The sequence below is a fragment of the Apostichopus japonicus genome, chromosome 8 (genome assembly GCF_037975245.1).
Source record: "Apostichopus japonicus isolate 1M-3 chromosome 8, ASM3797524v1, whole genome shotgun sequence".
NCBI classification, from domain to species: Eukaryota; Metazoa; Echinodermata; class Holothuroidea; order Aspidochirotida; family Stichopodidae; genus Apostichopus; species Apostichopus japonicus.
Genome location: NC_092568.1, coordinates 40,843,937 through 40,850,219, shown reverse-complemented (window position 1 = coordinate 40,850,219; position 6,283 = coordinate 40,843,937).

Genomic DNA, 6,283 nt, shown 5'->3' with positions numbered 1-6,283 from the left:
GCAGAAATTCGATTGGACTGATGCAGCATTATATTTAGTACCCTTTATAACTCTTATTGTATTATCTTATTTGCATATACACATCACTCCATCAACGTCCCCCCCCCCCCCCCTCAAGGAAAATATGCATATAGCACTGCAATATCCAATGTGCAAATTGGGAAACAAGGAACAAGTTTTCTTTTGAGACAAATGAGGTGAAAACATGCTATATAGTTGCTAATGTAGGAATCATCTGAATGAGAGTTTATTTCTTGATAATATCTTTACAATTTTTTTTCCCCATTCGAAATAGCTTTGAGTTTGACTAACAAAAAATTCATTAAAAGTCAGGGGCGTAGCCAGGATTTGCAAATTGTATGCACGACTATCTGAGCGGAGCGCCACCATCGGTTGGCGCGGAGCGTACTGGAAATTTTTTGGTTTTACAAACCCTTAGATGGCCGGAAACGGCCCTTCCCGAGTGTTCATTCTGGTTCCCTGGCCTCTAATTGCTAGCTTGAGACACCTCAATTTTTATGTAGAAAAAGGGCACATTTTTAACCTGAGGAAAAGTGGGGGGGCACGTGCCCCCTGTGCCCCCCCCCCGGTTCCGCCCCCTTGTCTTTCACACAAGTAATCTTCGAGTTCAGTTATCAAGTACTTTTATTTATTTAATTGAAAGAACCTTATACGTATATCTATTCCCTGTTGGTCCTTTAAATACAATAATGTAGCAGTTTATAATGTGATGTTATTGTTTGCCAATACAGAATGTTTGAATATTATCAGTAATATTCTGAGAATTGGAATGACAACATGGCAGTGGCAAGCAACATCGTAATGTGTACACAAGTGTATAATACTGCAATGATGCTACTTATTGTTCCGTACGTAGTAAGTTAACCTACCTAACTATAACGCATTAATTCTTTGTCTTCTCACCCTCTACGTTTCGTAACTTTACAATATTCTAGGCCACATGAGTCTACAAGTTATGATAGGCCCTACTGCTGGGGTAGAGACCGGGATGAGTATATATTATACAGGGGCGTATCCAGGATTTTCTAACCCGGGGGCGCGAATTACTATCTAAGCGGAGCGCCACCATCGGTTCGCGCGTAGCGTACAAGAAAATTTCTGGTTTTGATACCCCCCATATCCCCGGAAATGGCACTTTTCGGGCTTGAAAATGACCAAACAGATGTACACTTTTTGCCTGAGAACCAAGTATTTACCAATAGTTTTTTTTTCCATCCATAACCTTTTTGAAGATTGTCACCAGTCACACATCATGTTCGACCTCATCGCATGTCATGTGGATCATTGCTTTTGTAGGTGTTTCTACGTCGCGGCCCACATTACCCCACTTTTGAAGGTTTTAAGCCCATTATTTGTTCAGAATTTGAAAATTCACATTTCTCGTGAATAAACTCACTTCAAAACATACCCATAATGTTGCAAAAAAATTCATCTATAGACAACCAATATAGAAAAACCTCCTTGAACCCCTAACAGACCGGCCAAAATTGCACGAGTAGAGGGAAATATGATGAAGAATGTTGGTCAGGAAATTTTCGAAAATTCAGACACAGTTCATTTATTGGTGTACAAATATTGCAACCTCTTATAACGGCTATTATAAAACTTCGTTGAAGGAAATGAAACAAATACCAGATATTTCCGAAACCGAACACTACACACATAGGCGTAGGAGGCGGGGACTGCACCCCCCCCCCCCCAATATTTTTTTCTGAAAATTCGGGCAATATGCTGAGAATTTTTCGGGCACCTAAACTGAAAGAAAATTAAATTGCAATACATAGCTACATCTAAAGGAAGTTAATTAAAAATCATCCCCTTGGTAATTATTTAAAATAGTTCTAAGCTTGGCCGACTAATTAGCCATTACTAATGTAAAAGAGAGTTTTGACATAATTTGACCTCCATGCTTTTTCTCCATCTACATAAAGACATTTCGTTGTTTAGATGGGCATCCCGCGGTATACTGCGCAACTTTCACGGACCGTTCGGTACACGATGGCATGCGATGTAATAACCGATGCTTGCTTATATGATATTGACATTAACATGTTGAACGCGAAAAATGTTGGTTATATTTTTCGGGCAAGTCGTTACAGCTCCCCAAATCAAATTGGGCTCCTTCGCCTTTCACTACACACACAGACAGTTTTGAAGCTGTTCATCCTGGAACGCCATTTTCATGCTCATTGATATGATTTGATATCTGCTGTTTGCTGTACAAATTCGAACATGCGCGTAGCGAGGAATTTGCCAAGGGAGGGGCGAAGTCTGTAGGCAAACTACCTAAGCGTAGCGCGACCATGAGTTGGCGCGAAGCGTACAAGAAAATTTTGGCCGAAAATTCCTCCCAGATCTCTGGAAATGACACTTCCCAGGCCTTGTTAGTTGTATCTAAGCAGGCGCGTATCCAGGATTTTCAAACCCGGGGGGGGGGGGGGGCGCGAATTACTATCTAAGCGGAGCGCCACCATCGGTTGGCGCGCAGCGTACAAGAAAATTTCTTATATCCCCAGATCACCGGAAACGGCACTTCTCGGGCTTGAAATGACCAACCAGATGTACACTTTTTGCCTGAGAACCAAGTATTTACCAATAGTTTTTTTTTCCATCCATAACCTTTTTGAAGATTGTCAACCCGGTACACATCATGTTCGACCTAATCGCATCTCCTGTGGGTCTTTGCTTTTGTAGGTGATTCTACGTCGCGGCCCACAATACCCGTCAGCCCCACTTTTCAAGGTTTTAAGCCCCATATTTGTTCAGAATTTGAAAATTCACATTTCTCGTGAATAAACTCACTTCAAAACATACCCATAATGTTGTACAAAATTTCATCTATGGACAACCAATATAGAAAAACTTCCTTGAACCCCTAACAGACCGGTAAAAATTGCACGAGTAGAGGGAAGTGTGATGTAGAATGTTGGTCATAAATTTTCGAAAATTCAGACACAGTTAATTTATTGGTGTACAAATATTGCAACCTCTTATAACGGCTATTATAAAACTTGGTTGAAGGAAATGAAAAAATACCAGATATTTCCGAAACCGAACACTATACACATAGGCGTAGGAGGCGCGGCGGAAGTGGCGGAGCTAGGGGTATTGGTCAGGAGGTCGAGAATGGTCTGTAGGGGCGCTTTCAACACTATCTAAGCGGAGCGCCACCACTGGTTGGCGCGTAGCGTAGAGAAAATTTTTGAGTAAAGATACTCCCTAGATCGCCGGAAATGACCCTTTCCGGGCCTGGCTAATTTGCAGATAAACGAAGAATAAATAGGTGTCATTTCCAAATTACACCAACAAAATGTGACAAATGTCAATAAGTAGATGAGAGCGCAATAAAAAAGTCAATAATCTAGAATAAGTAAAAAGTGGTAAAGAGCTGAAAAACGCGCCAGCAGTCCATTTGAGTCCGTCAGGGGGGGGGGGGGCATGCGCCCCCTGACCGTAAAGACGCTCCGCCACTGCGCGGCGGGGGTGCAACCCCTAATTCGCCATTACTAATGTAAAAGAGAGTTTTGACATAATTGGACCTCCATGCTCTTTATACATCTACATGAGACATGTCGTTGTTTACATTAGCACCCCGCGGTATACTGTGCAATTTTAACGGACCGTACGGTACATGATGGCATGCGATGTAATAACCGATGCTTGCTTATATGATATTGACATTAACATGTTGAACGCGCGCTTCGCGCGCGAAAATTTTTGGTTATTTTTCCAGGCAAGTCGGACAGTTTTGAGGCTTTTCATCCTGGAACGCCATTTTCATGCTCAATGATATGATGTGATATCTGCTGTTTGCGTTACAAATTCGAACATGCGCGTAGCGAGGAATTTGCCAAGGGAGGGGCGAAGCCTGTAGGCAAATTATCTCAGCGTAGCGCCACCATAGGTTGGCGCGAAGCGTACAAGAAAAGTTTGGCCGAAAATGCCTCCCAGATCGCTGGAAATGGCACTACCCAGCACCTTTTGTTAGCGCGAAGCGTACAAGCAAATTTTGGCCGAAAATGTCTCCCAGATCTCTGGAAATGACACTTCTCAGGCCTTGTAAGTTGCATCTAAGCACTTTCTATTTTGAAATTACTTAGCGATATCATTTAAAACAATGCTGAATGGGGGGGGGGGGCGGGCGGTCGCCCCCATCCCAAAAATCGTCATGTTCCCCGACGACACGGTCGAGTTCGAGACCAGCCACAGTTGGTTTCATAGCACCATTCTACACACGCGTTATGGTAGACCATATATAGTATATATATAGATCATTAGTGAGAGAGGAAAATGGAAACGTCAAAAAATGGAGTTGTCGGTGTAAGGGGTAGGGTGAGTCACACTTTTACGAAATCATTTATCCGTCACTGGCTACCCTTCAGCGCTGTAATGATGTCACTGTTCCTCTTTCTCTTCCCGGTGTCTTCGCGTTTTTCTTTTACTCCCTCCTTTTCTCCTTTTTCTCTCTTTCTTCTTTTTCTTTTCTCTTCCTTCCTCTCCTCTTCTTCTTTTTTCCCCTCTTTTTTCCTTTTTTCTTCTTTTTTTTTCTCTCCTTTTTTTCTTACCCGGGGGGCGCGCGCCCCAAGGCCCCCCCCTGGATACGCACCTGCTAAGCATTTTCTATTTTGAAATTACTAGCGATATCGTAAAAAAATATGCTAGGGGGGTGGTCGCCCCTTCCCGAATTGCGTCATGTTCCCCGACGACTTGGTCGAGTTCGAGACCAGCCACATTTGGTTTCATAGCACAATTGTAAAATTGTTTAAGGCGTCCATACACACACACGCGTTATTTTAGACCATATATAGTATATATATAGATACATTAGTGAGAGAGGAAAAATGGAAACGTCAAAAATGGAGTTGTCGGTGTAAGGGGTAGGGTGAGGTGCACGCCCCTTCCAAAATCCTCGATCCGTCACTGGCTACCCTGTGTATATCATAGGGATCAGCGCTATAATGATGACACTGTTCCTCGTTCTCTTCCCGGTGTCTTGGCGTTTTTCTTTTACTCCCTCCTTTTCTCTCTTTCTTCTTTTTCTTTTCCCTTCCTTCCTCTCCTCCTCTTTTCTCCCTCTTTTTTCCCTTTTTTTCTTCTCTTTTTTTTCTCTCCCCTTTTTCTTACCCGGGGGGCGCGCGCCCCCAACACCCCCCTGGATACGCGGCTGTTATATATTATACCACGGAATGCCAAAATGATTGAAAAATGATGTGGCTTCCTGCTGTAACATCGGTTTTACGATTCTTTTTGCCTTACATAAGTACTCTTTCGTAAATATTTGTCATGAGCGAGTACCAAGTACTTTAAATCGATTACAAGTGCGACTAATTTTAGCGGCTGCAGAGTGCTTGTATTAAATGACGAGAACGAGTAGTCTACTTTTAACATCGGAAAAGCTACTTGAGTACTACTCGAGTATATTACAACACTGTCATCTCATGCAACACCCCTCCTGGTCCATCTCCGATCCGCTATATTCAACTCAGATTAAAGTATATGCGACACATTTATTTCGTCCATTTTTTTTTCCACCTTTGCTTTTCTCTTATCATCATGATCGTCCTCTTTCCAGACTCTGCCAAGCAGTGTCGTCGCCAAGGGGTGGCCTGGGGGCGGGGTGGACACGTGACCTCCCCCAATAAAGTCGCGCCGCCAGGTGCCCCGCCAGATGCGATATTTAGTGTTTAAAACAAATACTCAAAACATTTTTTTTTACAATGACGAAACGTATTATGTTCATCATAAAACTTCTTTTCACCGACCATCACAATTACCAGTTGTTCACTAACAAGGTCACAAAGCTCCCGGCGTGAACCGCTTGTGCTTAAAGTACTATACCCTGTATTTAAATTTAAATTTCAACACTCTTATTTAAAAACATTATAAAAGCAAAGGATTAGTTTCCACTTTTTGTATAACTCTTTTTATCCGCCTCAATTGGAAACATAAATATCGGACAGACTAAGCCCGAAAATTCTTGAACATAAAATTACTTCAAGTTGCAAAATATATCACCAGATTGCATCTATAAGGACCCTGAATTACCAAAAAATGTCACCCCCTCCTCTTAGACCCCTTTCACAGGACGGCATTAAAAAATAAACATTGTTTCCCCTAATTAAATGCTGTGCCCTTCCTGTGCCCCCAAGATTGAAATGTCTGGCGACGCAACTGCTGCAGGGTTACATATGGTACACATCATACAAGGGTAACTAAAAGGGGTATTCACAGCACATATAAATGTCATATTATAGCTACGCGC